The sequence below is a fragment of the Onychomys torridus genome, chromosome 11 (assembly GCF_903995425.1).
Source record: "Onychomys torridus chromosome 11, mOncTor1.1, whole genome shotgun sequence".
Classification (NCBI taxonomy): Eukaryota; Metazoa; Chordata; class Mammalia; order Rodentia; family Cricetidae; genus Onychomys; species Onychomys torridus.
The window spans coordinates 23,613,415-23,625,459 of record NC_050453.1 but is presented as its reverse complement, the minus strand read 5'-3'; positions in this window follow the sequence as shown (position 1 = coordinate 23,625,459).

Genomic DNA, 12,045 nt, shown 5'->3' with positions numbered 1-12,045 from the left:
AGTTTCCGCATGCCCTAAAGAATTAACACAACTGATTTAGAAAGGACAGGTGCTTGTTTGTTTTTAAAGGGGGCAGTGTTTCATGTATCCCAGGCTGGCCTCAGACTCACACAGGAGCTCTTCTTGCTTATGGAAAAGACAAACAAACAAACAAAAACAACAACAAAAAACCCTGAAAGATAAAACAATTTGCAAAGAGTTACTGAATATATTTTGTGTGCTATGAACTAAGCATATAGACACAATTCAATCCTGGATGAATTCTCCAAATGGCTAGAGGACAGTCACTGAATGTCTATACTCAGCCTAAGACAAGTCTTCTTGTAACGTTTTGTAGTTGTTTTTGAGACAGGTTCTCACCATGTAGATCAGGCTGGCCTCCAACTCACAGAGATCTGCCTGTCTGTCTCCCAAGTGCGCACCGGTTAGTTTCTAAATTCATTTGACGCTAAGAAATCTCAATAGGGCACAGTGGCCCACACTTGTTATCCCACAGGTGGGGTAGGGGGAATGGGCAAGACAGGGAGATTGCTGTAACTCAATCTAAAACACAGACAAACCAAAACAAAAGCCCATATGTGGTGCACACCTTTGATACCAACATTTGGGAGCATCTTGGTGAGTTTGAGTTCACATAGGCAGTTAGATCCTGTCTCAAAGAAAACAAGTAGAAGAAATGTGCAAATAGCTCAAGTGTGAAAAGGTGCCTGGCAACTTGAGTTCCACATAAAGATGAAAGGAGAGAACCAATTCCACAAAGTTCTCTTCTGACCTACATACATGTGCTGGGGCAGGTGTGCCCCTTCAGCTAAAATTTAATTTTTTTTTTTCTCAAGATGAGGTTTCTCTGTGTAACAGACCTGGCCATCCTGGAACTCATTCTGTACACCAAGATAGTCTTAAACTCACAGAGATCTGCCTGCCTCTGCCTCCCAAGTGCTGGGATTAAAGGTGTGTGCCGCTACACCTGGCCTATTTGTTTGTATTTTATGTGAGTGTTTTCCTTGCATGTATGTAAAGTACCATGTACATGCAGTACAGTGGAGGCCACAAAAAGGCAATAGATCCCCTGGAAATGACATTACAGTAACAGACAATACTTCCATGTGAGTGCTGAGAACCGAACGCCTGTCCTCTGCAAGAGTAGCAAGGGTTCTTACCTGCTGAGCCAACTCTTCAGCCTTCTAAATTAAAAAACAAACACACAGATGTATTTTTAACAGCTGAGGATGTAGTGCAGTGTAAGAATGCCTCCCTAGCCTGCACAAAGCCTAGGTTGGATCCCCATTACCACATAAACCATACCTGATGGTTTGTGACTTTTTGTCATCCCAGCCTAGATTACAAAAAAGATGTTGGGTTTTCCCTTCCCAGATGCTTTTCCTGTGTGGCTTGGTAGAGTGTTTTCTTTTTATTGAGACAAGGTCTATGTAGTCATGGCTATCTGAGAATTCTCTATGTAGACCAGGCCGGCCTTGAACTCACAGGATCCACCTGCCCTGCTTTCTCAATGCTGGGATTAAAGGCATTCACTACTTTGCCTGGGCCATAGAGTGTTCTTGTTCTCTCTTGTTTGTTTTGCTCTTTATTCTTTGCTCTTTTGGGGGAGCCCACCACCTAGCTCCCAAATAAATGCACACACAGAGGCTTATTCTTTTCTTTTTTTAAGATTTATTTATTTATTATGTATACAGAAGAGGGCGCCAGATCTCATTCAGATGGTTGTGAGCCACCATGTGGGTGCTGGGAATTGAACTCAGGACCTCTGGAAGGGCAGTTGGTGCTCTTAACCTCTGAGCCATCTCTCCAGCCTCCAGAGGCTTATTCTTAATTATAAATGTCTGGCCTTAGCTTGGCATGTGTCTTGCCAGCTTTTCTTAACTTTAAATTATCCCATCTACCTTTTCCTACTTCTGCATTCTTACTTTCACTCTTTTTTTTTGTTGTTGTTTTTTGTTTTGTTTTTTGAGACAGGGTTTCTCTGTGTAGTTTTGCGCCTTTCCTGCATCTCGATCTGTAGACCAGGCTGGCTTCGAACTCACAAAGATCCACCTGGCTCTGCCTCCTGAGTGCTGGGATTAAAGGCGTGGGCCACCATTACTTTGACTCTTACACTGTAGCTGGTTGGGTGGCTGACCCCTAGCATCCTTCTCTCCTTGTTCTCTTGCTCTTTCTTTCTCCTAGATTTCTCCTTCTATTTATTCTCTCTGCCTGCCAGCCCCCACCCCATCCCCATCTGCCTTGCTATTGGCTGTTCAGTTCTTTATTAGACCATCAGGTGTTTTAAACAGGCACAGAAACACAGCTAAACAAAGTTAAACCAATGCAACATAAAGGAATGCAACACATCTTTGCATCATTAAACAAATGTTCCACAGCATAAAAAATTTAACATACCTTAAAATAATATTCTACACTATTCTCTTATGTGTTGTTTCATAGCATGTTTTCAGTCTCTGTACACTGTGAATATGTATTACTTTCATTGGTTAATAAAGAAATGACTGGTCTGCTGTGGAATAATCCTGTATACTGTGTGAATATATATCATTATGATTGGCTTAGTAAAACAAGCTGAATGGCCAAGAGCTGAACAGGATAAAGTTAGGTAGGAAAGTCAAACTGAGAATGATAGGATGAAGAAGGGCAGAGTCAGGAGTCACCAGCCAGTCAGAGAATGAGTCAGACACAGAAACTGGAATAGAGGTAAAAGCCACGAGCCTTGGGGCAGCATATAGAATAGAAATGGGTTAAGTTGTAAGAGCTAGTTAGTAACAAACCTGCATTATTGGCCAAGCATTTGTAATTAATATTGTCAGTTGTTGGGGAGCACGTGGCCGGGACAGGAAAACTCCACCAACGCTGTCTATAGCTGGGCAGAAAGAGATTGGGCAGGAGAGCCAGACTAGGAGGCTGCTGGGAAGGAGGGTGGAGTCTGGAGGAATTGCCGGCAGATGCATAGTCACATATTTAAAAATCACTGGTTCAAACCTGCTGAGATGGCTCAAAGGGCAAAGGTACCTGCCACACAAGCCTGAGTTGGACCCTCAGAACCCACATGAAAATGAGGGACTGTTTGGGTAGACTTTTCTTTCCTGCCTGCCAATTCCCAAATAACCGACACAGAGACTTAATATTAGTTATAAATGCTTGGCCAATATCTCAGGTCTGTTACTAGCTAACTCTTAACATTTTAAATTAACCCATATTTCTTATCTACCCTTTGCCATGTGGTGGTACCTTCTTTCAACACAGCACATACATCTTGCTTCTCTCTACATCTCTCATGACTCCTCAGACTCTCCCCTTCTTCCCAGCATTCTCTGTCCTGAAAACACTGCCTAGCTATTGGCCAATCAGCTTTTTATTGGCAATGAGAGCAACACATTTTCACAGTGTACAGAAGGATTATTCCACAGCAGGACTGACTCCATAAAGTTTCACACACGATGCTGTGTCATGCACAAACATCAAACACAAAAATGATTAAAAAAAAAACCCAATCCATATGAGATTAAACTTTCAATAAGCATGCCCCAATTCTGAAAAAAAAATTTTTTTTTTTTTCCCTAAAGCCACACTCAAAGAAGTCAGGCAGGATTTTCTTTATAGCAAAAGCTTGTCCCTGGATATAACTAATAAACCTGGGGTAGTACCTCATCCATGTAAGATGTTCTGACCTGGGGTTAGAACTCAGATCAGTCTGTGGCAAATTATCAAGACCATTAATCAGGACAGAAAGTACAAAGAGCCCTCTCAACAGGACAAGGATCTCCATTGCTTCAGGGTGCAAAATGGTAAAACAGGAAGTGGACTCACATTAAGTTTTTTCAGATGGTCTCTTATACATAAATTTAGATTATTTGGGGGGGGGGTTGTTTTGTCTTGTTTTCAAGATAGGGTTTCACTGTATAACATTGGCTGTCCTGGAACTCACTCTGTAGACCAGGCTGCCACAAATTCACAGAGATCTATGCCTGCCTCTGCCTTCTAAGTGATGGGATTAAAGGCGTCCACCACCACCACACCACACTACCACCACCTCCTCCACTACACCACACCACCACCACACCACACCACCACCACCACACCACCACCACCTCCTCCACCACCACCACCACCACACCACCACCACCACCACCTGGCTAGTTTATTCTTGTTTTAAGTAATTTTTATAGACTATTAGAAACTAAATTATAAAAGATTACAGGGAGGCCTCAGGTTCACCTATTTTCAGGGGAAGAATTCATTTATAAGTAACTGTGTATGGAATGTCTACTCTACTCTAGGCGATGGAGATACAGCAGTGCGCAAGGGACTCAGAGCCCCTGTCCTCATGGAAATGATCCTAACACAACTAAGCAAAGTGGCAGAGCAGGTCTAATTAAAAAGACTCAGTCCTAAAAATGCACTGATGGAAGACTACTGTTCAGCTGAAGAGTAGCACTGGTGGATGAGGAAGCTCCTGAGAGTTTCTGCTAGGCCCATTGTCAGGCAGCACAAAGAAGGCAAGTCTGTAGGACAGAAGGAGATATGACTATTGTATCAGGAAAGAAACATTGGATAGGGGAAAATAAATTTTAAATAAAACCAGAGACATGTGTTAGTTATTTGGCGGCGCTCTTACCCTGCGAGCAAACGTCCCGAAACATGACAAATCCACAGAAGAGTTTTTATTAAGATAGGAGAGAAAGAGACAGACGTGACAGGCCTGTGGGAAGCACACGTGGTCAAGAGGAAAAGGTGAAGCCAGTGCGAAAAAAATGGCGCCGGCTTATAAAGGGTGAGCTGCGCATGCATACAGGAACTCATGTGGCTACTCCACGCATGCGCGTAGATCACATGGCTGCGCGGGCTTTATGCAACCATGCAAAGCCACGGGGTCTTAGTCACACAAGATGTTTTGACCTGGAAATGGCTATTTTGAACTGGAATAACTAGGCGGAAGTGTCTAGGTCCACCGGGCATGTCCAACCGTGGGGGCATGTTGTGACTTCATATCAACATGTCCTTAGAAACTTTAAGGCATTGATCTGGAACCTACTGCACTGGAGATTCTTTAAGATGCTTAGAGAAGCTGGCGGTGGAGGCAGAGGCAGGTGGATCTCTGTGAGTTCAAGGCCAGCCTGGTCTACAAATCGAGTTCCAGGAAAGGTGCAAAGCTATACAGAGAAACCCTGTCTCAGAAAAAAATAAAAAATAAAAAAAGATGGGTAGAGAAATGCTCTTTATACTATAGAGATGTAGAGTATCAACATACACAAGTAGCCAGTTTGTAATTTCTTTTAATTATCCTGGGGGCATCAATAAGAATTATTGTAAATTACAGTGTGATCTTTATCATTGCTATAAACTATTAAATTCATACTTATAATCACTTGATAAGAAAACAGTAACTAAAATTCACAGGACAATAATTATGTGCTAGGTATGGTCCTAAATATTTTATGTATATTAGCTCCTTAAATATTAACAACAGTTCTTCTAAGGTACTTTTATGATCTTCAATTACATCTAAAAAAACAGGTGAGGCTGTAGTGACCCACGCTTTTAATCCCAACACTAGGGAGGCAGAGCCAGGCAGACTGAGTTTGAGGTCAGCCTTGTCTACAGAGCGAGTTCCAGGACAGCCAGGGCTACACAAGAAACCCTGTCTGGAAAAAACAAAAACTGACTGAAGTGAGGTAGCTGGCCCTTGGAACAAAAATCTGTGGGCCTAGAAACAAATTTTAGAAGCGATTTCTCCTCACAATATCTTTTTCTTTTCTTTCTTTTCTTTTCTTTTTTTTACAGAACACTTTTTATTTTTCACTAAGACTTTCCCAGAGGATGTAACTAAGCTAGTCACCACCCCTGCCCTCCCCCCCCCCCCCCAGGGTTAGTGCACAGTCACTGCTGTAAAGCAGATACAAACAGTTTCAAGGACTGGAACCAACTGTAACTGGCAAAAAACACTTTCTCTCTGAATTATCATAAAAATGTTTAAGTAAAAAAAAAGAAAGGAGGGGCTGGGGAGATGGCTCAGTGGTTAAGAGCACTGGCTGCTCTTCCAGAGGACCCGGGTTCAATTCCCAGCAACCACATGGTGGCTCTCATCTGTCTGAAACCTCAATTCCAGGAGATCTAACACCTTCATACCAATGCACATAAAATTAAAGTTAAATAAATTTAAAAAGAAAGAAAGAAAGAAAGGAGCAAAGGGGCAGTGGTGGTTTCAGAATGAAAAGATCATTCACTGTCATGTCATCCATTCAATCTTGGCTCTAGTAACAAAATGGAAACAGGGTTGCTATCATACAAAATGTTCACTACAGCACACTTTGTGTCTTATTTTCCAGCGGAGAAAATGCAAATAGTATATTCCTTAAGATGTTATATAAGAAAATAATAAAAATACCCTTTCCTATTAAAAACAAACCAAAAACCAGAAACCAACCAACTAACCAAACAACCAAACAACCAAAGCCGAGGAGGAGGAGGAGGAGGAGGAGGAGGAGGAGGAGGAGGAGGAGGAGGAGAAAGGAGGAGGAGGAGGAAGAAGAGGAGGAGGAGAAGGAGGAGGAGGAGGAGAAAGGAAGAGGAGGAGGAGGAGAAAGAAGGAGGAGGAGGAGGAAGAAGAAGAGGAGGAGGAGGAAGAAGGAGGAGGAGGAGGAAGAAGGAGGAGGAGGAGCAAAGAAAAGGAGAAAGAAACAGAAGCACAGTAGGTGCAGTGACCCTCACACACCACACGTCAACTCAATGACAGACCTGGTATTTAATCCTAAGTATAGCCTAGTATACCAGGCTTTTTCTTTAGGGCCACCAACCAGTTCCCAAATCGTGACACAGAGACTGATTATTAGTTTTGAATGCCCGGCCTTTTCCCTACGGGCTTTTTACCTTTCTTTCTGTATGTCCAACTCTTTCTTTTTTAAATTCATTAATTTTTATTTCATGTGCATTGGTGTTTTGCTGTGGGTGTCAGGTCCCTTGGAACTGGAATTACAAACAGTTGTGAGCTGCCATGTGGATGCTGGGAATTGAACCCGGGTTCTCAGGAAGAGCATCCGTGCTCTTCACCACTGAGCCATCTCTCCAGTTCCCTGTATGTCCTACTCTGTTTGCTGGCTAGTGGTTGCCTGGCAGGACCCGGGTGTCTCCCTTTCTTTCTCCCTCATTTTCTCCTCCTCCTCCTTCTCTCAAGCCTAGATTCAACCTCCTATTTATTCATTCTCTCTGGCAGGCAGTCCCACCTATTCTCCTGCCTAGCTGTTGGCCGTTCAGCTTATATATCCTTATGTAATGAAACAAATGCAGCATAATCAAGTGTAACACATCTTTACACAGCTCAAGTAATATTCTGTAGCATAAACAAATGTAGCACATCTTTTTACATGGCTCTGAGGGTCAGGAGGTTACTGCACAAATGTGAACTCCTGAGTTTGAATCTTCAGAACACACCCAAAGCCAGATGTGGTAGTGTGAATCTTAATCTCAGGGTTGCAAAGGGGAGATGAGAGGCACAAAAGGAGAATCTTCAGATGCTCAAAGGCCAGCAATCCTGTCTGTAGTGGTGAATGACAAAAAAAGAAATCACATCTCAAATAAAGCAGGTGAGGACTGACATTTCAAACCTCCATACATTCACCATGGCAAGTGCATGCCTGCATTCACATCACACACACACACACACACACACACACACACACACACACACACATCACACACATCACACACATCATATATACTCACATGTCACACAAACATCATCACATATATATATATATATATATATATATATATATATATATACACATATCACACACCACACACACACACACACATATATACATACACATATTACACACATCATTTACACAGCTACACGTATCACATATATTTAGATATACATATATACAGACACATCATGCACACAGATATAAATATCACATACACATATATGTAGTTGGCAGAGCATGAGACTCGTAATCTCAAGGTCATGGGTTTGTGTCTCACTTTGGGCCCCAGATAAAGCATTACTCTAATTATACTTAATGAAAATTCAGGAGTCAGATAGTGGGGTAAGAGCATAAAAGATCAGAGAAGCGAAACACCACCAGTCCTTCCTACCTGCCCTGTTCCTTCCTCCAAACAGTCAGATCCCTTTCCACCCTGCCTTACTACTTCCTCTCCCATCTGTCCTCAGTCTTCCAAAACCTCTGTCATTAATTTTGGTTGGCTAGTGGCTAACTCTGGCCTCTGGCTCCAAGCAAGCTTTTCTTTTCTTTTTTCTTCTGTTTTTTGTTTTTTTGTTTTGGTTTGGTTTTTTGAGACAGGGTTTCTCTGTGTTGTTTTGGAGCCTGTCCTGGATCTCACTCTGTAGTCCAGGCTGGCTTCAAACTCACAGAAATCTGCCTGGCTCTGCCTCCTGAGTGCTGGGAGTAAAGGTGTGGGCCACCACTGCCTGGCCCAAGCAAGCATTATTTGTCAGAGCATGATCAGAAAAAAATCACACGACATTTCCTCATTTTGGTCTAAAAAAAAGAAGGAAGATTTTTAACTAAAATAGTAAAACATACAATAATTATATACAAATGTATACAGGTAAGGATTACATTATCTATGTCCAGTCCATTTGCATTTGACAAATTCAGAGAAAATACATTATCTATCCTATTTTGGAGTTCAAAGTGTATCAAATTCACTTTCCATCCTAACTTGTAGTACCAACACAAAACTATCTTTTTTGGTTTTTCGAGACAGGGTTTCTCTGTAGCTTTGGAGCCTGTCCTGGACTAGCTCTGTAGCCCAGGCTGGCCTCGAACTCACAGAGATCCACCTGACTCTGCCTCCTGAGTGTTGGGATTACAGGCATGCACCACCACCGCCCGGCTATCTTTATATGTCTCTCAACCTTATACACTTTACCCCTCTTTCATGAGTTTCTTTTCTGAGTCTAGTAACAAGGGAAACTATATCTAGTCTTCACTTCCATCAGAGACCTGAGAAGAGTGAAATGTTACCTAATAACAGGGACTCTTCCTGCCTGGACAGTTGCCCAAAGTTTCTCTGTAACATTGGGGCATCCAACTTTGGCCTACAGGTCTAGCATGTCTGACCGACTTTCCTATGAAGTGGGAATTTTGAAGGACTGTCCTTCCGTGTCTTGGCAAAGTTTGGCAGCCATCTTTCTTGCATCCTGCTGGTCCAGTTTGGACAGTAACTGTCAGCAATTGAGGCAAGGGCAGTTTCATTGCCCACATGGCTAGCTTTTGCCATAAAGAAAACAAACTTCATATGGAGTTTCTTCCATGCCCATTACATTTCTTTGAAGTAAATGAGTGCTGTCAGGAGCAGCTGTGTCTCAATTGTCATGAAAAGCCTTAGGTTATTAAAACATTTTAAATGCCATATTCTGTATGTCTTTGAAGTATCTGAAGACCATCTGTCTATCTAAAATACATGTTTGACCTTGAAAACACATCTAACATGACTACCAGTTTGATTGTAATAAGTAACTACTAACCTGTATTTCTTTATTACCCTAAATAGTTTGTCATAATAACTTCCAAGGGGCTGGAGATATGGCTCAGAAGTTAAGAGCACTAGTTGCTCTTCCAGAGGTCCTGAGTGCAATTCCCAGCAACCGCATGGTGGCTTACAACTGTCTATAATGAGATCTGGCGCCCTCTTCTGGTGTGCAGAATTAAATTCTAACAAAAAAAAAAAGCTTTCAAGGACTAGAAATTTACATTACATTGTTAAAAATCCTGTACAGGTGCAATACCTTAAACAAGAGTAGAAACATAGGTATAGTAGGTTCTAACAAAAATAACCTTCAAGTTATATCAATATACAAAAATATCTTAAACATATATTCAGTATACAAAAATAACCTCAAATTTGTATCACACTACATAAATCCATATCAATGTAAAATATTTAAAACTAGTTTTTTTTGTTTGTTTAAAAGTAGATTCAATAATCTTCCCTTTATCCTATTTTCTTTTTCTTTCTTTCTTTCTTTCTTTCTTTCTTTCTTTCTTTCTTTCTTTCTTTCTTTTTTTATTTGAGCTGAGGATCGAACCCAGGGCCTTGTGCTTGCTAGGCAAGCACTCTACCACCAACCGCCTGCCCCCCCCCCCCCCCCCCGTGTAGTTTTGGTGCCTGTCCTGGATCTTGCTCTGTAGACCAGGCTGGCCTCGAACTCACAGAGATCTGCCTGGCTCTGCCTCTTGAGTGCCGGGATTAAAGGCGTGCGTCACCACCGCATGGTTTATCCTATTTCTATACCCCCTCTTTCTTTTTGGAATGAGATCTCTAAATCTAATCTCCTCTGTTCAGCTTTTTTCCTGATCATTACTAATAACAACTTGTACCCAACCCCCCTAAACAATGACAAATATCCCTAATTTATTTTGGGAGATGTGGGCATCATTCTCTAGACTACTTCCTGATGTTTTAGGGATGCTGTTACCTTTGAGGGGCCCTGAGAAAATTTAGGATTATGGTCAAGTCCTGACTGGAGTATTCTGTGAGGCTGGATCATCTCAGCCAGCAGCCTTGAACTTGATGTTGTTCTGGATGCAGAACTCAGAGGACACTTTAGCAGAGGTGCTCCAAGATGTTGGATGGTCTGGACCATCTGCTCCCATTAGAGATTTTTCAGGGGGTCTTCCTCGATCAAACCTAATTTTTCTTAAACTGGAATGAATCCATAGTCTCTCATTTCCTGTGGAAACAAAAGCATAACTTCTCCCCCAACATACCTTTGGACTTAAATTTTGAAGTTAAGATATTTTGTAAATATATATGGTGGTTTAATCAAGCAGTTTCCATAATCCAAGGTCTCTTAGCAACCAAAAAATTTAAAGACAACATCATAACATACAGAATCTAGACTGTGTATTTTCCATCTTTGCGGGCCTTATTATATTTTTTTACTCTATTTCTTTTTAGACGACTTTACTATTTTATTCTTAAATTAGTTTGTAAATAATTTTTCTTTTCTCTTCCAAGCCTATGTATATTTTTAAATACATTGTAATCCATTTAGAGCTTTTTTCCATGGGAATTTGTCCTTTCTGTGTATCTGTAACCTTTTCTGTCTGCATGTGCAAAACCCCAAATCTGTCATGAGCGACCTAGCACTTGTAGCTCAAGTCTAAAGGCAGCTGCTGAGAAACTCCTCTCTGTACTTCAGTCCCTATGAGAGACTTCTGATACCCACATGCTGCTTAGCTCATGGCAGTTGGTGGCAGGCTCCATCTCTTGGGCAGTTGTCCAGAGATGTATCTCTGCACTGTGGCCAGCTTGAGAGACTAGGACACTCAGTGTGGCTCTGTTTCTGTGTATCTAATGCCGCACCCCCCCTTCTTTTGCTTTCTCAGGATTTATGTGGATGTACATGTGTCACACTGGAAAGCCATATGTAGGCAGAGTTTTCATGTCCTGAGAGCCTGCTTCTAAATTACCACCCAGAGGTTTATATAAATTGTAAATGCTTGATAATAGCTCAGGCTTACTACTAAATAGCTCTTATATTTAAGTTGACCTATTTCTATCAATCTATGCTTGCCACGTGGCTTGTGGTTTTACCTATCCTCTAGTACATTTTGTTCCCCAAGTGGCTGGCTGGCATCTCCCTCATTCGACCCTTCTTTAACCCAGCATCCTCAGTCTGATCACCCCACCTATACCATTTGCCTGGCTATTAGCCAATCAGTGTTTTATTAGTAATGAGCACAATCCACAGCAGGCCTTAGCTTAGGCTTGTCCCACTAGCTCATATACACTAACCCATTTATATTAATGCACGTTCTGTCACATGGATCACTACCTCATCTTTCCATACTGCCCATGCTTCTTCCTTCACATGTGGCATCAAGACAGGAAAGACAATAGAGTATTTTTTCTAAAACTGGCAAATACAAATGGACTAGACATTGTAAATGTAATTCTTACCAGATAATTATTATGTATAGTTTTATTGTGGTAGAGTGTAAATGCATTTTTCTTTGGGCCTCCAGCTCAAAGAACAACATGGTGACTTATTATGAAAGCTTG